A 22,349-nucleotide genomic window follows, 5' to 3' on the forward strand; every position below is an offset into this window, starting at 1 on the left:
TCTTTCCTTCAAGTGCAAGAGGACAGTAGTCTTCTGGACTATAGGGACGTATCAAAGCAGTCCCCCGAATCTAGGGAGGGGCAGATGAGACTGCTTGAAGCACCAAAGACCCAAAAGCTGTATCCTTTTGTGCTGCCACATCCACTCTGTAAAACTTTGTAAAAGTATAGACCTGTATGCTGAAAACGCCGGCAGCCAGACTTCCTGATTTACATGGAATGCAGATTCCACTTTCGGCAGAAAGGAAGGCACATTGCGCAGAGACACTCCAGCCTCTGTAAACTTGAGGAAGGGCTCCCTAACGAGAGAGCCTAAAGTTCTGACACTGAAGCTACCAGAACAAAACATAGCTACCAGAACAAAACATCTTCATGATGAGATCCATTAGTGATGTCTCCTGCAAGGGTTCGTACGGAGCCCCACTGAGGTCCTGCAAGACAGCACAGTTACTTACCGTAACAGGTGTTATCCAGGGACAGCAGGCAGATATTCTCACATGTGGGTGACGTCATCTACGGAGCCCCAGCGCGGACAGCTTTTCAAGCAAACTTGATTGAAGTTTCAAGTTTGCTACACCTGCACCACGCATGTGCATGCCTTCTCGCCCAACTAGAGGGCGCATCCCACCTCGTGGTCCTCAGTTCCATAAACTAGCAAAGAAAGCCATCCCCGGGGAGGCGGGCGGGTTGTGAGAATATCTGCCTGCTGTCCCTGGATAACACCTGTTACGGTAAGTAACTGTGCTTTATCCCAGGACAAGCAGGCAGCATATTCTCACATGTGGGTGACCTCCAAGCCAACCAAAAAGGGCAGGTGGGAGAGATGGCAATTTAGGAAAACAGGTTCCGTAACACCGACTGGCCAAACCGACCGTCGCTTCTGGACAAAGCATCCCAGACAGTAGTGGGAGGTGAACGTATGAACCGAAGACCAAGTGGCAGCTTTACATATGTCCTCCACAGGAGTAAGATCGGAGGAAAGCAACCAGAAGCTGCCATCGCCCGGACCTTATGCCCCGTGACTCGACCCGGGAGCGTAAGACCAGCCTGAGCGTAGCAAAAAGAAATACAAGCAGACAACCAGTTGGACAAGGTGCGCTTAGAAACAGGATGTCCTAACCGATTAGGATCAAAGGACAAAAACATTGAGGAACCTTCCGATGAGACCTGGTACGTTGGAGATAAAATGCCAACGCCCTCTTACAGTCAAGCGTGTGGAGCGCCGTCTCGCCAGGATGGGAGTGGGGCTTAGGAAAGAACACAGGAAGAACAATGGACTGATTGAGGTGGAAATCAGACACAACCTTAGGTAAAAATTTAGGATGGGTGCGGAGAACCACCTTGTCATGATGAAACACAGTAAAAGGTGGGTCCGCAACCAAAGCCTGCAGCATCACTAATTCGTCGAGCAGATGTGAGCGCAATCAGAAATACTACCTTCCAAGTAAGAAATTTCAGGAGAGACTTGTCGATAGGCTCAAAGGGAGGTTTCATCAGTTGAGCTAAGACAACATTCAAATCCCAGACCACGGGAGGAGGTTTCAGAGGAGGACAAACATTAACTAGACCCTTCATGAAACGAGTCACCAGAGGATGAAGCGAAAGAGAACGTCCTTCCAAGTGACGATGGAACGCAGAAAATGGCACTGAGATGCACCCGAACGGATGTCGTCTTCAGGCCCGAATTAGACAGATGCAACAAGTAGTCAGCACCGAAGACACCAGGACCGAATCCGGATCCAGATGACGCGAGGAACACCAGGAGGAAAACCTGGTCCATTTCTGGGAATAACAAAGCCTGGTCGAGACCTGTGCGAGGCTTCCAAAACTTCCTCACCGACTGAGAAACAGGAACCGAAGTCAAGGGGAAAGGAACCAAGCGGTCAGGTGTAACGACTGAAGATTGGGAATGCAACAGCGAAACCCCGACTCTGAGATAGCAGAGAGGGAAACACAGGCAGAAGCAGAGGCTCCCTGACACTGAGTTGAAGAAGCAGGGAGAACCAGTGTTGACGAGGCCACCGAGGCGCAATGAGAATCATAGTGGCTCTGGATGATTTGAGACGAACCAACGTCCTCAAGATCAGAGGATAAAGGAGGAAACGCATAAAGGAACCTCCCCTCCCAGGTCGAGAAGAAAGGCATCTGCTTCGAGACGGTCCAGGGAGTACATCCTGAGAACAATACAGGGGTAGTTTGTGAGTCTCCGGAGAGGCAAACAGATCCACCTGCGGGGTCCCCCAGCGGTCGAAGACCTCGCGCAGGACTCTGGAGTTGAGTGACCACTCGTGCGGCTGGAGAAGCCGACTGAGTTTGTCTGCCAAGCAGTTCAGTTCTCCCTGGATATAGACCGCCTGCAGGAAGATGTTCTAGGAGATTGCCCATTCCCAGAGGCGCAGTGCTTCCCAGCAAAGGGACCAAGAGCCCGTCCCACCTTGCTTGTTCTCATAATACATGGCCACCTGGTTGTCCGTTCGCACGAGGGCTACCTGATCGCGGAGTAGGTGGCAGAATGCTCGAGCCGCCAGAAAGATGGCACGAAGCTCCAACACATTGATGTGACAGCGTCGGTCCTCCGCCGACCACAAGGCCCTGGGTCCACAGAACGTCGAGGTGGGCCCCCCACGCGTACTCCGAGGAGTCCGTGGTCAAGAAACTTTGCGCTGTGGAGGGACGAGAAAGAGCAAACCCCCCGGAAAGATTCGAAGAGTCGGTCCACCAACGGAGCAATCGTCTCAAAGAAGGAGTCACCGCTATGAGACAAGAGACAGGATCGCAATCCTGGCGCCACTGAGAGGCCAGAGTCCACATAGGAATTCTCAGGTGTAGTCTGGGCGGAACGGCAGTGACATGGACCATAGACGCCATGTGGCCCAGAAGCATCATCATGTGCTGAGCCGACACAACAGGTAGCCGAGAGAAACCAGACGACCCGAGCCCGAACCAAAGCCTCCAAACGAGGAGGGGGGAGGAACCGATACGGAGACGAACAGTGTCCAGCACTGCGCCTATAAACTGAAGTGACTGGGGTTGGGCACAACTGTGACTTGGGAAAGTTCACTTCGAACCCCAGTCGTTGAAGGAAGACGATAGACTGTAGGGTCGCTGAGATAACCCCCTCCCTGGTCGAGGCCTTGATCAGCCAATTGTCCAGGTAGGGGAAGACCTGAAGCCCCCGAGACCTCAGGGCTGCAGCGACTACCACCATACACTTCGTGAAGACTCGAGGGGACGAAGCCAGGCCGAAGGGGAGGACCCGGTACTGTAGGTGTAGCTCGCCCACCTGGAACCGTAAGAATTTGCGGAAGGCAGGATGCACCGGAACATGGGTATACGCTTCCTTCAGGTCCAGGGAGCACATCCAGTCCCCTTCCTCCAAGAGAGGATACAATACCGGGAGCGACAACATACGGAACTTCTCCCGGACCAGGAACTTGTTGAGCTTTCTGAGGTCTAGAATGGGGCGCAAGTCCCCGGTCTTTTTTGGGACCAAAAAGTAACAGGAGTAAAACCCCCGCCCCCGCTGATCGGGGGGTACAGGTTCCACCGCCCGAAGCCTCAATAAGGCCCTGGCCTCCGCCATGAGGATGGGGAGCTGGGTCCGATTGTATGGGCAAGCCACGGTGACTGTTCCGGCGGCGCAGACCAGAAGTTGAGAGAATAGCCCTCGGAGACGGTCCGGAGCACCCAAGCGTCGGATGTTTATCTCGGTCCAAGCCGCATAAAAGGACCGGAGTCGACCCCCTATGGGAAGGGGGTCTGGCGCGATCGCGGAGGGGGGCCAGCCCCATCCGCATAGCCCGTCAAAAGGACAGCGCTGGCTTGGACGGACCCTGCGCCGGAGGTTTCGTTTGTCCCCCTCTTCCCTGTTGAGGTGGACGCCGTGGCGGAGGCCTAGAAAAGGCCGGCGTCGACTTCTGAGGGTAACGCCTCGGAGGAGGCCGGAAGGGTTTCTGCGGCGTGGCCCGAGGTTTCGGACGGACCAAGGAGGCCAACGAGCGCTCCTGCTCCGACAACCGTTTGGTCGCCGCCTCAAGGGATTCATCAAATAATTCGGACCCCACGCAAGGTAAATCCGCTAGGTGTTCCTGCAGGTTTGAATCCATGTAGAGGGTGCGCAGCCATGCTAGTCGGCGCATAGCCACAGCAAATGCCGACACCCTCGAGACAAGCTCAAACGCGTCGTACACCGCGTGAAACAGGTACAGGCGCAATAGAGACAGGTTGGACATAAACCTGGCAAACCCTTCCCTATGGGAATCCGGCAGGGCCTCGCGATACTGAGGCAGGTCCTTCACCATGCCACGTAAATAGGATGAGAATGTAAAGGCATATTGAGAACCCTGGTTGCCATGAGGGAATTTGAATAGAGGCGACGACCAAACTTGTCCAGGGTCCGACCACTCCCTGCCGGGCGGGACCGCCACAGAAACTCTGGAGGGTTGCGTCTTTTTCAGCGCCGACTCGACAAGCAAGGACTGGTGGGAGAGTTGAGCCTTATCGAATCCCTTGGGTGGTATAGTCCTATACTTCGACTCCATCTTAGACGGCACCGCTGTGACCGTAAGAGGTGAAGACAGGTTCTTAAAGGAAGGTCTGATGAAGGACCTTATTCAGAGGAAAGTCATGGGGTTTCCCTTAGGGGAGTGGGAAGGTCCTGCTCCTCGAGGAACTCCTTGGTGTATTGAGAACCAGCCATGAGGTCCAGACCCAAGGCACGTGCCATGTCCTGCACAAAACCGGAGAAGGAGGATGGTCTGGCGGGCAGCGAAGGGGTTCTCGACCTCTCCGCCGAACAGAAGGGGGGAAGCCTCGTGGGAATAGCGCGGTTCCCTACCGGACCCCGAGTCCCAAGAGGCCAGATCCAACGGCCTCGAGGGGGTAGGGGAACGTCTACGTCTCGAAGAACCCCTGGGAGAGGTCCCAGGTGTACGAGGCACGCCCCCTCCTCTTTGGTGAGGAGTCACGCGAACCCCCTCTCGCGGGGGAACGGAGCAGCCTCGGGTTGTCGAGGCGGAGCTCCGAGACCGCAAAGCCTCGCCCCCAAGCGGCGAGGAGCGATCACGTCGCCGAGGAGAACCTCGCGAACGCTTGGGCTTCCTCGGACGACGCCTCGCCGAGGCCGGCCCGAGGGTGAGGAGCCCCGGGAGGACCTCGAGGGAAGAGGAGGAGGAAGATCGCCGTACCCTGCACACCTTGTCACGGGCCTTACGCTTCTCTCAGGCGGGGCCCCCCGAGGCGACGAAGTCGAGGGTAAGGTCGGGGCCCGAGGTCCGGTGCCGTCCCGGTACCCGAGGTCGAGGGAGTCGAGGACCGAGACCGCCGAGGTCGGAGCCCTCCGAGGCCGGAGCAGTCGAGGTCGAAGCCTGCTGCAAGTGCTCGATGGCCCCAGACAGCTCGAGGCAATCAGGGCTCGGAGCAAGTCTTGGAACGCCGGGATCCCCACCATGGTCGGCAGGTCCAAGGCCGGGAGATGCTCCCTGGAGGGCGACCTCGGTCTCGAGTATTCCCTCGGGGCATTAGTGGCCGTAGTTCTGGGCGGGGCCGAGGACGACCCCCCACGCCGCTTGAGGAGCACGACGCTGGCTTCTTCGTCGACCCTGGAGTCGAGGGATGGAAGGAGAGGACTTACCCGAGGCAGGCTTAGTCGAAGGCGTAGACTTCGATGTCGAGGGACGTGGCGACTGCCGAGGTCAAGGCCGGGGCCGAAGCGAGGCCGTGAAGTAAAGCACAGCGACCCGAATCAAAATCCACCGGACGCGGCGACAGAAGGCCGCAAAACCGCTCAGAGCTCAATTTCCAACAGGGCTTCTGGCTCCGACGGAAAAAAACTGAACTGAGGACCACGAGGTGGGATGCGCCTCTAGTGGGCGAGAAGGCATGCACATGCGTGGTGCAGTGTAGCAAACTTGAAACTCAATCAAGTTTGCTTGAAAAGCTGTCCGCCGCTGGGGCTCCGTAGATGATGTGCACCCACATGTGAAAATATGCTGCCTGCTTGTCCTGGGATAAAATGTTAGCACTCCATGTGGAAATGGCTGTCACATGGGGAGGATACAAACTAACGCTCCCTTCAAGAATCTGACTATATCAGGATAAGAAACTAGGAATCCATTTTTTCCTCATTGTCGAAATCACAAGAGGCTTGCCACCTGTACCTTGAGCGAACCTGGAGCCTGTCCTGAAGAAACATCAGGACTGCTGAAATTAGGGTCTCAAAAGGCTCAACCATCTGCACACCCAGTGCTGAAGCATCTTCCACGCCTTAACATAAACTGCAACATTGCTGTTTTTTTCACTTGTAAGATAGTAGTAATAACCATCTCTGAATAACCTTTGCACTCTAAAGCTATGCGCTCAAGAGCAATGCCTTAAACTCATAGCGATCCAGACTTTCCAATGCATTTGGCCCCTGTGACAGAAGGTCTGAATGCGGCTGTAACCTGAGACACCTGTCCCGCTGCAGCTGAACTAGATCCACATACCAGGGGTGTTGAGGTCTGTCTGGTGCCATGAGAAATACCAGACCACGGTGTTCTGCTATTCCTCAAATGACCCCGACCTATTGTTAGCCATGGGGGGACACACACTATATAGCAGCCCCTTTGTGAACCAAGGTTGTACTAAGGCATCCACGCCAGATCTTCCTGGCTCTAATTTTCGGTTGAAGTACTGAGAGACTTTCTTGTTGTCTGCTGATGCCATCAGATCAAAGGTCAGCAACTCCCAGCATTTCACAATACTGTTGAATGCCCTCTTTGACAGTGGACCACTCTCCCCGGATCTAGGGTATGGCAACTGAAATAGTTGGCCTGGACATTGCTCACTCCCGCTACAAGATCTGCCATTATGGTCTGCAGGCAGGCTTCCGCCCAATGGAACAATTGAGCTTCCAGCTTCAATGGGGCACTCTTGGTGCTTCCCTGTATGTTAATGTAAGCCACTGCATTGACTGAGAAGACCCAGACTACCTGGCTTTCCAGGATTACCTTCAATGCTTGCAGTGTTAGACAAATGGCTATGAGTTCCCAATCTGTTGATGGACCATTTTTCTCTGCGAGGGTAACCATCGACCCTGAACTGGCGACTCTCACAATAACCTCCCCAGCTTTACAGACTGGCATCTGTTATCAGCATCACTCAACATGAAGATGAGATATAAAGAGCATTCACTTGGATCGCATCTTGCCCAGAGCTGCCACTGTAAGCTGTGACGCACCTCTGCCATCCAAGGTAATGGCATCTGCAGCGAATCCACTTTCAGAGGCCAGCAGGGACAACTGAGCATTCTGAAGATGTGCATTCACCCAGGGGACCACTTCTATGGTTGCTACTATCAACTCCTACACCTCCAGATTGTGCCAAGCCATAGGGGCTGGCATGACCAGTATGTCCAAAATCTGATGCCATAGCTTCAGTTTGCGCAGCTCTAGAAGAAAACCAAAGCCCTTTGCCATTTTAAGAGGATTCCCAAGTACTCTAGGGAATGGGTCAGTTCCAGATGACTCTTCTGGGAAATTGATGATCCACCCCAGGTCCTACAACAGCTGCAACTACTTCGTGGCCTGCTGCATTGGGTGATTCTCAGATTAGCCAATCGTCCAAGTATGGATGCACCTGAATACCTGCCTTATTCAAGTGTGGTGCTTCTATCACCATTTCTTGGTAAAGGTACAAGGCACCGTGGCCAATCTGAAAGGTAGTGCTGAGAACTGAACATGCCTCTCCAGCATACAAACCTGAGAAACTTCCTGTGTTTCCAGGAAGATGGGAATATGCAAGTAAGTCTCTGTCAAATCCAGTGAGGTTAGGAGCTCCACCTGTGATACCAAGGCAATGACTGAACACACGGTTTCCATCCAGAACCAAGGAATCCTTAAGCATGCATTGACAGACTTCAGATCTAGAATGGGTCTGCAATGCATGAAGAAGTGCATAGAGTATCTGCCCGAGCCTGAGACAGACTCAACAGCCTGAATTCCTATTAGGCACATTAGTGTCACCCCAGACCTTGGCTGTTTTCTCTGGCCTTCCATCCAGGAAATCTACAAAGAAATCCTGAAGTGGACTACAAATTTAACCCTCTTGAATGATGTCCAGCATCAGTTGATCTGAGCAAATCCAATTCCAGGTCTCCCACAACTTGAGAGTCTCCCTCCTATTCGGGCAAACTTGAACTGTGGCTTGGTGTCACTGGTTGCTAAGCAAGACCCTAGCATCTGCACTCGTTTGGAGCCTCTCAAATCTGTCAAGATCCGTAAAGGGTATAAGCTTATTGATTAGTAAGACCCCTGTAGCCACAAAAGGAACTGCTACCTGACCTCTCTGTGGCATGTAGACTATTGTCAGGCAATAACTTAGGATAAAAATCTGTGACACTGGCCATAAGGTTGTCTAGTCCTTTGCCGAAAAGCATTTGCCCTTTGAAGAGTAATCTGCTTAAGGCCAGCCTTAGATGTTGAATCATCCACCCAATGATCTGCAGGCGGAAACAAGGAGAAATTAGGTTATTTTCTTTCTTTTAGTCTCTCCAAACCAGCATAGAAAGGATTGGTTTACATTCCTCTGCCAGTAGGTGGAGACTGAGACACATTGACTTTTGGCAGTAGTACAAGTGGGCTGTGCACTCCCATCTACAATCATTCTGATGAATAGCTAAGCAGAAACTAACTAGGTCCTGAACAAGGAAAACATACCAACTCCACTCTCACATGTAGAATACAAATTAAGTGTCCAGATTGGACCTGGAAACACTGCTGGATACTACATAGAACAAGAACCTTCAAAATATCTCCCCAGTTCGCCAGCTAAACCAGACGAACCAAATGCCACTGCTCTATAATATGCCCCAACAACCAACGCAAACAATACCAAAGAAAAAAAAAATGTATTCTGCAAAAAACACCAAACCAGGGTGGGATCTGTGCCGGTCTGGAGGGACTAAAAGAAGACAATTAGCAGGTAAGAACGTAATTTCTCCTTCTTTAGCATCCGTCCAGACCGGCACAGAATGGATGGGATGTACCAAGCAGAACCCATCATGGTGGAACCCCTAAGGGCTGCCACAAGAACACGCTCACCGAACACCAAGTCTTGACACGCCTGAACATCTACATGGTAGTGGTGAACAAAGAAATGGAGAGAAGGCCAAACCGCAGCTTTACAGATATCCACCAGAGGCACAAGAGAACTCTCAGCCCAAGAGGCCGCCTGACCCCGCGTGGAATGCACTTTAAGAAAATTTGGAACAGGTTTCTTTTAAACAAGGTACACCGAAGTGATAGCCTCCCTTGATCCAGCACACAGTCATAGTCTTGGAAAGCACCGTCCCTCTTACAAGGACCCACTAAAAAAAGACGATCCAACTAATGAAACTCCTGGGTCCACTGAACATAAGCGTGAAGGACCCTACAAACATCCAATTTGTACAACTGTCTCTGCTCCAAAGAGCCCTCCTGACTACCCAAGACCAGAAGCGCAACAGACTGGTTGATATGAAAAGACAAAACCCACCTTTGGAAGAAAGGAGGGAACTGGCCACAGCATGAACCACTCCCTAGAGAACTCCAGGAAGGGAGGCCTACACAAAAATCCTGCAGTTTGGAAACGCAGGAAGTAATGGCTACCAGGCTAGTGGAAGTAATGGCTACCAGGAGCCCGCCTGAAGAGTAAGGTCCTTCAATGTGCAGTAGCTGAGAGGCTCAAAAGGGAGGAAGAACGAGCATAGAAAGAACCAGATTGAGATCACAGGCTGGAAACAAAGGACAAACTGGAGGCCGGAGCAATTTCACCGCTCTCAAGAACTGAATCACATTTGGAGAAGAGGTCACAACGTCACCCATGCACCAGGTCACAAAAAGAAGACAAAGCCTCAATCTGAACCCTGAGGGAGGACCAGGCAAGGCCCCGCTACAGGCCATCCTGCAAAAACTCCAAAATGTGAGGCAAAGATGGTAAAAATTATGTTCTTACCTGTTAATTTTCTTTCCTTTAGAAGCAGCAGATGAATCCAGAGACCAATGGGAATAGCCCACATCTACAGCAGGTGGAGATAGAGAAACTGATTAACAGGTGGTTATATTGGCTGGCAATCCTCCTGTCTCATTAGTATAGCTCCTTGCCCAAGCACACGTAACAGCAATCGGCATCACATGTAAAAAACTTCTTCCCAGGAGAAAAGGCAAAGATACCGAATACAACCATCAAACCACAACAAACTGCCCTAAGTTGCATAAGACAAAATGATAGACAATTACAGAAAGGGAGAGGCTCTGGATTCATCTGCTGCTTCTAAAGGAAAGAAAATTAACAGGTAAGAACATAATTTTACCTTCCTTAGCAAAGCAGCAGATGAATCCAGAGACCAATGGGATGTAGCAAAGCAATCCTTAATTTGGGTGGGAAGCAAACGCCGCCCTTCGCAACGACCGAAGCATCAAAAACCCATATCGCATGTGCCCGCACATCCATGCAGCGACGCGGAGAGAAGGTACTCTCGGAAGACCTGTTAGCCGTGAGACAAATCTCCTCCAAGGCAAAAAACCTCTGAGCCGAGCCCAAGAAGCAGCCATCGCTCCAGCGGAAATGGTCATGAAGTTCAATCGCACACCGCTCCCCCACAGTAGGCAAGCATAAAGAATGGTTTGCTGGACCTAATGAGCGAAGTAGGCATCGGACACCGCCATACGCCTGAGGCGTCCCTTGAAGAATATCAAAAGGAGATATAAACACTAACAGTTGATAGAACCGAGCTCGCGGAGAACTCGACATACGTATCAAAAATGCAGTGAATAAAAGCACTGCTACCAAAATCCCGTCCCAGGAAGAAGGAAGGAAAAAGCGAGCCTGACGGTAAAGAAAGGATGACACCCTCCTAGAAAGAAATAGAGTTACCAGCTGAACTGATACCCCATATTTTGGAAATCAGAAATAGGAATACCCCGTTGAACAAGGCATGCCACATAGAAGATTTGCAGAGCTGAAGCCATGGCCACAAGAACACCCTGTTCAACGGCACAGCCCTTTGGAATCCCAAAAGACAAGGAGGAAATAAAGCCCTTCGGTAAACTGCGAAGAAATACGCGAGGAATGCCCTCCAAATCGTACTCTCCATGAGGTGCCTGAACATACCGCACTCTGTTTAGGGACTGAACTACATAAAGCTGAGAAGGAAACGAAGAGCCACCTACCCAGTCCTTGTAACAAGCCAAGAAAGGCTCCAGAAGCGGAAGGGAAATGAACGCTAAGCCCTTGGCAATACACTTGTGTCAAAAAGGAACTCTGGAGTGGTTCAAATGATAAGAAGCACCCAAGAAAGGAAACAAATACCTCCAAAAGGAAGTAGAGCCACAATAGAAGATGTCGGTAGCACCCAGATAAGCGCACGAAACAACCCGCTTTGCCTAACCAGAACAAGTCGGCCAAGACTTCCAAAAAGCTAGGTCTTAATACTATAGTAGTCCCAATATCCATGATGATTGGACCCCAGGTGAGCAAGACCGAGATACCCGGAAACATCTGTAGCCCAGCTGTCGAAAGACTTAGTAAATCCTTCTAATAAGGATGGGGCCCGCTCATCCAGAGAATATACAAATACCGCTCCCGGTAGGCGAACTCGAGATGGCCAATCCAAAGCCATCCTCAGGAAGAGGCCACCACTGAAACAGAGAAGGCGGAGGCGACAAAGGAGCCAGCATCAACCCTCTATCATTGCTACTCCCTGGGTCCGCCGAATAAGTAAGGAAGCCTAGAATGGAGAGACGAAGCATATGTGGACTAAACCCAGGAGATATCCGTTCGTAAACAGAGCAAGAAACGCCTGAGCCACAAATCTCACTATCCATGGATGCTAAGAAGATAACACTAGTACTAACATGGCCCACTCTCCAGAGTGCACCCAGCACTCTGTAACATACAAGAAATGGTCCATGCTCAGAAATCACGGAGAGTCTATCTAAACTTAGACCTAGATCTACGAAAGGATCAGCCAACAGAAGATGAAGAAGAGAGAGCACCCAATGGAAGCCGAACAACTTCGCCTGGCCAACTGAGTACAACGGCTACTGCCCCTAGCTGGAGAGAAATACTCCCATCCAAATACTGATCAAAGGACCCCCAGCGTCCTTCCTGAAGAAAGATCTGATGCTTTAGCAAAGTAGCCCTGATCCTGCTCAAGAGTAGAAGAAGAACCCACTACTGAGCTTCCTCCGAAGACCTGACTCCTGGAGCTGAGGACGGAAGTCACCGAGCGCCCCTACCTGACAGCCCGGGCATGGGCGGTGGGCATAAGCTAGTTCAGTAAGAGCCAGGCATGACTCGAAAAGAGAAATCGCGCCGAGCCACCTAAAACAAACCGAGTGAAGCAGGAGGAGCATACCAACTAATTGGAGCTCTGAGATACCGGAACTCACCAGAACAACAATAGACTGCTGTAAGAAGAAGGGAAAAGCAAGCCGAAGTTCCTAGTGTATTCAGCACTATGGAACCTAGAACTGTAACAGAATCCCATGCTCATCGTCCTGGAAAGTGAAGAAGAATGCCAATCTGAACCGAGACCTCACATCTATAGTCTGCGGAAGAAACACCAGTGTTTCCAATATGAATAAAAACCTCATCTGATACACATATCAATAGTACCGGAGAAAAAGCGCTGTAAATTACCCATCTGCACGTGTAAAGAACTGCGGCTAAGAAAACACCTTTTCGCATCAGACAAATGTCATGAAGTCTCCGAGACAACAGGCAGACTAGTAGAAATTGGATGAATCGTCTGGTAGCGCTAAAACGGTTCCACCGTCCACCTCCACCAGCGATCATGAAGCCAAAGATAGGAGAAATGGCAAGTGCCAAAACCGAAAGCGCTGCTCCAGGAGAGACAGGCAAACCTAGTGCCGATTCTGAGCTCATAGAGAAAAGGTAAATCGACTCTCAGGTAGTCAACAGAAAAGTATATATATAGCTTGCCCAATGCCCCCCGTCTTGGCCACCATGTAGGTAGTGGAATCCCAAGAACTACAAGAACCGTCCAGAGGATGCGGAAAGCTTCAAAGAGACACAGAAAACCTGAGAAGGAGGCAAAGGTGCAAGCAACCTGAAAAGTGTACACAGCCCCCTGACGTTGAAGGAGAGAGACAACTCCCCCCTGAGAAAGCCTGACGAGGACCTGGAAGAATTCAGGATCCCCCAGAATGCAATGCAACAAGTCAGCCAATGGCAGGATGAGGAATGGAGGAACTTGAAGAAGAAAGCAATTCTCTTAGGGGGGAAAAAAAAAATCAAGGTGCTTAGAGCAACCCATGCAACAGCTCTAACCCCATCCAATGTGAGTGAATACGCTATGGTCTCTAAAGGGAATACGTACTGGATGCAATCAAGACGCTGTATCTAGCGGCCTTTGAAAAACAACAGGTATGAGACAAAAGAGTTGTGCACTGCCCCTAGGACAGCTCTTTGTCCACGAGAAAGCTTAAAGGGCTGACAGCAGAAGAAAGGATCCTCAAAACTTAGCTGGAGAATTAACCGAATTTCAGCAAAGTATCCCAGACCAAAACGGAAGACTGAGCATGAATAGAATAAAAAACTGCGGCAGGCTGCAGTAACTGAAACTGCGTGCAAGGTGATCCAAAAACCAACCGCACCCAAAAGGCAACCTTTTTTACATCACAGGGACAGAAAGCAGCTCCGCAGCACTACCAGACACACTGCGCTCCCAACTGCACTCCCTATCATGCAACTACACACCCAAAGCACTGCACAGGGAACAAAGAAAACAGGCAAGAATGCACTCTTTAGGAGATTCACAGAGAAAGAAACCCCCACCAAGTGCCGGGACATCTCAAGCTGCAAAACGCATTTGTGCAGCCAAGGACCTTCCTGACCCCCCCTGTGCAGAGAAAAGCTGAACTAGGCAGAGGATCAGAAACAAAAGTTTCCCTCCAATTTACCCCCCAGGCCTAAGGTGCATGGTCACCCAGTAACTGGAAGTGTAAAACTCAAACACACAGGGAGGCCGTGGGAAAGAAGAGATCACCCGCTGCACCAGTGGAGTGCCGGTAACACCTCTCCTTCCTCAAGAAACTCCGTCAGAGAAAAAGGGGAGACTGGAAAAAGATCCCCGTCATCTACGTCAGCGAATCTACGCTTTTTCGTTCCCCGAGGCACCCCAAGAAGAGACCCCGAAGGACGAGCAGTAGTGCTAGCATGAACGTTAGAAGCCGGAGAAGGAGAAGGCAAGGAAACATGCAGTAACGGCACATTCAAAGGCTGGGCAGGCTGCGAGCTCTGCAACAGGAAAGCCCGGTGCATAAGCATAACAAAGTTCGGCGAAAACGAGCTCAGCCCGAACGCCGCCGACCCTGCCTGGTCCGTGCCAAAGAGTGTAGCCGCCCCACCTACTGACTCCCTGACCGCCGCCGAATTTCCTTCAGCCGTCGAGGCGCCCTGCAACAGGGCCGAGTCAACCGCGAGAGAAGGGGAAGACGGACGCCCTTCCCCAACGCGGGCAATGGCTAAGTCGCATGTTTGCAGGAAAGAAACTTCTGTCGGTGCTTCCTTACAACCGGCAGAGCAGAATCCCCTCAGTGTTCTGCGCTTCCCACAGCGCGAACACCGCAGACTAGCCTCTGCCGCCCTCATTCGTGTCAAAATTTTTTTTTTTTTTTTACTGAGAAAGCCCGCGAGCCAATGAGATAGCTGCAACTGCTGCGACGCTACCGCCCGGGAAACTAACCCACGAGCGCGCCTTCGCGAGCGGGAACGGCTCGGACCTAAGCCAGAGGAGCCTCCACCAACGCCAAATGCGTGCTTCTGGCCCGCGGCAAAAGCAAAGCCACTACCACCTCCAGCCACACACCCAGAGGGTCCCGAGGTACTGACGCTTCCTGGGCCAAACCTATCATGGAGGCCACCAGCACTTGAACACAGCCTCACCCCCGCGATAGCTTACAAGTTCCAGCGCGTCTCCAAATCAAAAAAAAGCATACTCACATACAGAGGCTAGAGCCCCATCAGTGCCGGTATATGCCGGTAAAAGCCGGTTGCTCAGTACCATGAGGGCCGAGGAACCCTTCATAAACTGTGGAGTCCTGTTTTTTTGGGGGGTTTTTTTTTTTTATAACCATGGGAAGAAGAAAAAATAGGGACTCAATCAAACCCTCTATCATTGGAGGGAGGGTGAGGCAGTGACAAGGGAGGGCCCAAGTGTAACCTCTAAAGCCGGCACCGTTCAGCCGGACACCCCTGTCTCACTGAAGAGAAAATCTCAACAGGAGCAATTGAAATTTTCCAGCCAGAATCCAGGAGCTATTGGATATAGCGACTTTCCCCCTGCTGGGAGATAGAGCATACTGATTGAGACAGGAGGATTGCCAGCCAATATACCACCTGTTAATCAGTTTCTCTATCTCCACCTGCTGGTAGATGTGGGCTATTCCCATTGGTCTCTGGATTCATCTGCTGCTTTGCTAAGGAAGTGTGAATTTGAACTATGCCACAAGTGGAACACCACCCCTCAAAGAGATGCCAAGTGTGCACATAAGCCCAAGAAGTGGAAAGTCTCCGAGAACCCAAGAGGTTGGAGATGACCTTATCCAAATATCTTTTCTTACTTAGAGCCAAGATGTAAGAGAAAAGGGACCCAGATCGAACATGGGAATGGGACCCCAAATCAGAAGGTCAGGCGAGAGGGGGCAGAGGAAGAGGATCTGCCATGAGAAGACGAACCAGATATGCGTATCATGGGCGCCTAGGCCAGTCTATAGCCAACAAGAACATGCAACCTGCGTTCTGGGCAATGCGAAGAACAACTCTGCCCACTAGTGGCCATGGAGGAAAGACAGCAATTCGTCCATTGGTCAAACCTGCATCAGAGCAGCAAACCCCTTTGGTCTGGAAGTTCCTGCGCCGACTGAAGAACCTCGGCGCTATGGCATTCATGGGCATGAGGTCAATGACAGGCCAGTCCCAAGGCTGAACAATGAAATCAAAAGCCTCCAGCCACAGACTCCATTCGCTGGGATTCAGAACATGACGACTGAGGAAGTCCTGCTATATGGGAAGCCAAGATGTCCAGAAAATGAGCCTCTGCCCATTCCATGAAAAGAGTTTCCTCCTGCGCCACCAGATGACTCATGGTACTCCCTTGACAACAGCTTTGAAGAAGTAAATGGGCAGATAGACAAGGATGACCCAGTCGACATCGTATATCTAGATTTTCAGAAGGCGTTTGACAAGGTTCCGCATGAACGCCTACTTCGAAAAATTGCGAGCCATGGGAAAGAGTGTGATATAACTCACTTGGCTTAAAAACTGGTTGGCGGATAGGAAACAGAGAGTAGGGATGAATGGACAATACTCAGACTGGAAAAGCATCACGAGTAGAGTGCTGCAGGGTTCGGTGCTCGGGCCTGTGCTCTTCAACATATTTATAAACAACCTACAAATTGGCACGAGTGCGGTGATTAAATTTGCGGACGATACAAAGTTATTCAGAGTAGTGAGGACACAGAAGGATTGTGAAGACCTACAAAGAGATATAAATATGCTCGAGGAATGGGCCGCGAAATGGCAAATGAGGTTCAACATGGACAAGTGCAAGGTGATGCATGTCGGTAACAAAAATCATATGCACGAATACAGGATGTCTGGAGCTATACTTAGAGACCCCAAGAAAGAGACTTGGGAGTACTTGTAGACACGTCAATGAAACTGTCCACGTAATGTGCGGCGGCGGCGAAAGGGGCAAACAGAATGCTAGGAATGATTAAGAAGGGGATCACAAGCAGATCTGAAAAGGTTATCATGCCATTATAGCGGGCCATGGTATGCCCCAACTTGGAATACTGCGTCCAACACTGGTTGCCGTACATGAAAAAGGACATAGTACTACTTGAAAGGTCCAGAGAAGAGCGACAAAAATGGTTAAGGGACTGGGGAAATTGCCGTATAACGAGAGGCTAGGGCCTTTTTGTCTCTTGAGAAGAGAAGACAGAGGGGACATGATCGAAACATTCAAGATATTGAAGGTAATTGACTTAGTAGAGAAAGAGAGACTATTCACCCTCTCCAAGGTGAAGAGAACGAGAGGGCACTCGCTAAAATTAGAAGGGAAAAGATTCCGTATAAACGTAAGGAAGTTCTTCTTCACCCAGAGTGGTAGAAATCTGGAACGCTCTTCCAGAAGTTGTTATAGGGGAAAGCACCCTTCAGGGATTCAAGACAAGGTTGGATAAGTTCCTACTGGAACAGAACATACACAAGTAAGGCTAGACTCAAATAGGGCACTGGTCTTTGACCTAAGGGCTGTTGCATGAGCAGACTGCTGGGCACGATGGACCACTGGTCTGACCCAGCAGTGGCAATTCTTATGTTCTTGATGTAAGCCACTGCCGTGCCATTGTCCAAGAGAACCTGAATCAACTTGCCCTCCAGCAATGACTGGAAGGTCACTAACGCCAACTGAATGGCGTTGGTCTCCAGAATATTGATTGACCAGGACACCTCCACCAGCGACCAGCTGCTCTGAGCCAAGCGAACAAGACATTGAACTCCCTTATGTTCAATCAAGTATGGCACCCGTGAGAAGCACTGTCCATTGGGGCTGATCCAGACTCACTCCCTGAATCAGATTGGAAGACTGTAGCCATTAGCGCAGGTTGCGACAAACTAACCCCCTGAAGAGGGACAGGAGAGTCCAGCGACCACCGCCGAAGAAGACCATGCTGAAGAGAGCACATATGAGCACAAGCCCACCTGACAACCTCCAGGGAGGCTGCCATCGACCTGCAGATAAATCCTGCGCCGAGGACGACGACAATCCATCAAGGAGCAAATCTGCGACTGCAATTTCAACACCCGGGCCTCGGAAAGAAACACTCTCCTCAAGCTTGTGTTGAAAAGAACTCTGAGATACTCCAAGTGCTGAGACAGAGTCAACTGGCTTTTGGACAGGTTGACCACCCAGCCTAGCGACTGAAGAAACTCTATATCCTGAGTTGTGACCCAGGAGCTCTCCTGAAAAGACTCTGCTTGAATCAACCAGTCGTCCAGATAGGGATGAACCAGAATTCCCTCCTTGTGCAAGGCCGCCGCCACCACCACCAATCACCATAATCTTGGTTAAAGATCATGGAGCTGTGGCCAGACAAAAAGGGAAGCACACAAAACATGATAGTGCTGTCCCAACATCACAAAGCGAAAGAATCACTGATGGGAGGCCCAAATTGGAACATGCAGGTAGGCCTCTGTTCAGGTTGAGAAAAGTCAGAAACTCCCCAGGTTGAACAGCCAGAATTATGGACTTCAGTGTCTCCATGCAAAAAGACGGAACCCAGAGTGCCCTGTTGAAACCTTTCAGATACAAAATGGGCAGTAAAGACCCCTTTTACTTGGGCACCATGAAGTAAATGGAATACCTGCTGATGCGAATCTCCTGAGAAGGCACTGGGATTGGAGTATCTCGGAGTTCTTTTCAACACCAGCTTGGGGAGAGTTTTCTTTCCGAGGCCCGGGTGTTGAAATTGTAGTCGCAGATTTGCTCCTTGATGGATTGTCGTTGTCCTCGGACGCAGGATTTTCTGCAGGTCTTGGGGCCAGTGGCAGCCTCCCCAGATCCAAGTCCTCATCCAGAGAAACCTGGTCAGCCAGAAAAAAATTCTCATTCTTAAGACACCTGCGACCCCCGAAAGGGTCACCCAAGCTCTGTGTGGACAGCAAAAAGGGACAATAAAAAGGCCACTAATCAGATCCAACTGGCCCTATCAAAAGGAAAGACTGGACAGGGTTTCCATCTCCACCTGCTGGAGGCTGAGAGCAGACTGTAGATGGGAATGCACAGCCCACTTGTATTACTGCCAAAAGTCAATGTGTCTCAGTTTACTTTCTTCTGCCAGTGGGTGGAAACTATCTGTTCTGTGCTGATCTGGAGGGATAATAAAGAAGCAGAGACTTTGCTCATTATTCTAAACACATCGTGTAGAGCAGTGTTTTTCAACCTTTTTACACCCGTGGACCAGCAGAAATAAAAATATTATTTTGTGGACCGGCAAACTACTAGGACTATAATTTAAAAACCCCGTTTCCGCCCCATCTCCGCGAGCTCGGTCACCTCAGTAACTATAGAAAAATAGACAAATATAGTGCAAAATATAGACAGCAGATATAAATTCTCAAAACTGACATGTTTTGATCACTAAATTGAAAATAAAATCATTTTTCCTACCTTTGCTGTCTGCTGATTTCATGAGTCTCTGGTTGCGTTTCCTTCTGTCTGTGTATCCTTTCTTTCTGCACTCAGGCCCAAGAATTGTCCCTTTCTATTCCCTCCCTCTTTCCTTCCCATGTCTTTAGTGCCCCCAGTGCTTCCTTCCCATATCTTTAGTGCATTCCAGTGCCTCCTTCCCATGTCCTTAGTGCCCCTTCTGTCTTTAGTGCCCCCCGTGCCTCCTTCCCATGTCTTTAGTGCCCCCAGTGCCTCCTTCCCATGTCTTTAGTGCCCCCAGTGCCTCCTTCCCATGTCCTTAGTGCCCCTTCCTGTCTTTAGTGCCCCCAGTGCTTCATTCCCATGTCCTTAGTGCCACTTCCTGTCTTTAGTGCCCCCAGCGCCTCCTTCCTATGTCCCTCTCACTGCCTTCCACACTTTGTCCCACCCCCCCCCCCGAAGCCAGCCTGCCTGCCTGTCTACCTCTCTCCCTCCCTCCCTGGCCAAAGTCAGCCTGCTTGCCTGCCTACCTCCTTCCCTCCCTGCTGTGCAAAAAAAAAAAGCCTCCCTCCTTCCTTTCCCCAGGTCGGTTGCTATCTTACCGCCCTGCTGTTGCTTCTGCTAAAGCCGACACGAAGTCTTCTTTCCGACGTCAATTCTGACGTCGGAGAGGATGTTCTGGGCCAGCCAGGCAGCGATTGACGTCAGAAAGAAGACTTCCTGTCAGCTTTAGCAGCAGCAGCAGGGCGGTAAGATAGCAACCAACCCAGGGAAAGGAAGGAGGGAGGCTTTTTTTTTTTTGCGCGACAAGTAGGGACAGAAATGATCGCCTGTCCTGTTGCCCCGAAGCTGTGTGTGGGGACAACGGGACAGGAGGTCTGAAAACGGGACCTATGGTCACCTTAATCTTGCCAACCCTGCGCAGACCGGCAGAAATTTCCTGTGGACCGGCACCAGTCTGCGGACCGGCGGTTGAAGAACAGTGATGTAGAGCACTGACTACATAGTCTACCTCCGAAAGCAACACTTGCGGTAAAGCACTCTCCTTAGCCACCTTAAGACCCAAGGCTAAAGCCTCAAACTGCCTTTTGAGCATAAGTTTCACCCTCCGATGCCTTCATTAGGTAGCGAAGTAGGCTTAATAACTTGTGCTACCAATGAATCCACCTTAGGCTGTGTAAATAGCTGCTGAAAATCCGGAGCCATCATATATAATTTGGACATGGACCTAGCACCCCTTAAAAGATTCCTCCGGTGCATCCCAATGCTCCACTAGCATCATGGTGATCTTCAGATGTGAAGGAAAATAGGTGGACTGGGTCTTAGAACTGCTTAACAGAGAAGTTTGAACTGTAGACATCTGCGGGGGATCCAAATTTAACTCCCACAGGGAAACTATAGAAACACAGAAAAATGATGTCAGATAAATGGCCCATCTGGTCTGCCCATCCACTATCTTCATTTCTCCCCGAGTTCCTATGTGTCTATCCCATGTTTTCTTGAGTTCAGACACAGTCATTGTCTCAACCACCTCTATTCCATGCATCTACCACCTTTTCCATAAAAAAGTATTTTCTTAGATTACTCACATAATTCTATGCAGTCTGGAGTTTCCTTTCAATTGAAAGAGACTCGCCTCATGTTATTTATGTCACATAGGTTTTAAACATCTCATCATATCTCCCCTCTCCTGTCTTTCCTCCAAAGAATACATATTGAGATCTTTAGGTCTGTCCCTGTATGCTTTATGATACAGATCATCAACCATTTTAGTTGCCTTCCTCTGGATCAACTCCATCCTGTTTATATTTTTTTGAAAATGCAGTCTCCAGAATTGTACACAATATTCTAAATGAGGTCTCACCAGAGTCTTATACAAGGGTATCAATACCTCCTTTTTCCTACTGGCCATTCCTCTCCCTATGCACACAAGCATACTTCTAGCTTTCGCCGTCACCTTTTTAACCTGTTTAGCCACCTGATCATCACATACTATCACACGCAAGTCCCACTCCACTTTTGTGCACAAAAGTTCTTCACCTCCTAAACTGTACCATTCCCTCAGGTTTCTGTAGCCCAAATGCATGACCTTGCATTTCTTAGCATTAAATCTTCGATGTCAAATTTCAGACCATTCTTCAAGCTTCACTAGATCCTTCCTTATGTTTTCCACACCATCAAGGATTTTGGTATCACCCACAAAGAGGCAAATCTTACCAGTCAGCCCTTCAGCAATATTGCTTACTAAGAAGATAAAAAGAACAGGCCCAAGAACCAATCCCTTTCCTCAGAGTAATCTCTATTGATCAGTACCCTCTGTCCCTTCCACTCAACCAGTTCCTGACTTAGTCCATCATTTTGAGGCCCATATTGAGTGCACTAAGTTTATTTATTAGATGCCTGTGTGAAACACTCCAAAGGCTTTGCTAAAATCCAAATATACCACATTTAGCGCTCTCCCTCTATCCAATTTTCTGGTTGCTCAGTCAAAGAAATTGATCAAATTTGACTGACAAAACATGCCTCCAGTGAATCCATGTTGCCTCAAGTCCTGTAATCCACTGGATTCCAGAAACTGCACTATTCTCTGCTTTAAAAGTGTTTCCATTAATTTACCATATTTTTCGCTCAAGTTTAATAATAATAAAATTTTGATATACCACCGGACCATAAAACGCACCCACCTGCAGAGGAGGAAAAACCAAGAAAAAAAATTTGGTTCAGAATTCCTATCTGGTCCTGCTCCGCTCTGTGAATGGCTTGCCGTCAGTTCTTGCGGGGGTGGAAAAAGTGCATCTTATGGAACGAAAAATATGGCCTGTAGTTCCCTACTTCTTCCTTACTTCCACTTTTGTGGAGAGGGACCACATCCACCCTTCTCCAATTCTCTGGTACCACGCCCGAATCTAGAGAAACATTGAAAAGTATCAGCCAGCGGAGCTGCCAAAACCTTTCCTAAGTTCCCATCAGTACCCTCATACACCATCTGGCCCCATCACTTTATCCAGCTTTAGTTTAGTGAGCTCCTCACGTACACAATCCTCTGAAAATTGATCAGGGTCTGCCACACCTCCATCCCTATTTGCTTATGTTTTCTGCAGTCCTGCTCCCAGCGTTTCAGCTGTGAATTACAGAACAGAAATATTTGTTAGCAA

The 22,349-nt window shown here is 50.0% G+C and overlaps 1 protein-coding gene across 1 annotated transcript in view; it reads right to left on the bottom strand.

Annotated features, from left to right (window-relative positions):
* SMC1A (structural maintenance of chromosomes 1A) overlaps positions 1–22,349 on the bottom strand; it is a 115,951-nt gene that overhangs the window by 58,999 nt on the left and 34,603 nt on the right.

Source organism: Geotrypetes seraphini, chromosome 1, assembly GCF_902459505.1.
Source record: "Geotrypetes seraphini chromosome 1, aGeoSer1.1, whole genome shotgun sequence".
NCBI lineage: Eukaryota > Metazoa > Chordata > Amphibia > Gymnophiona > Dermophiidae > Geotrypetes > Geotrypetes seraphini.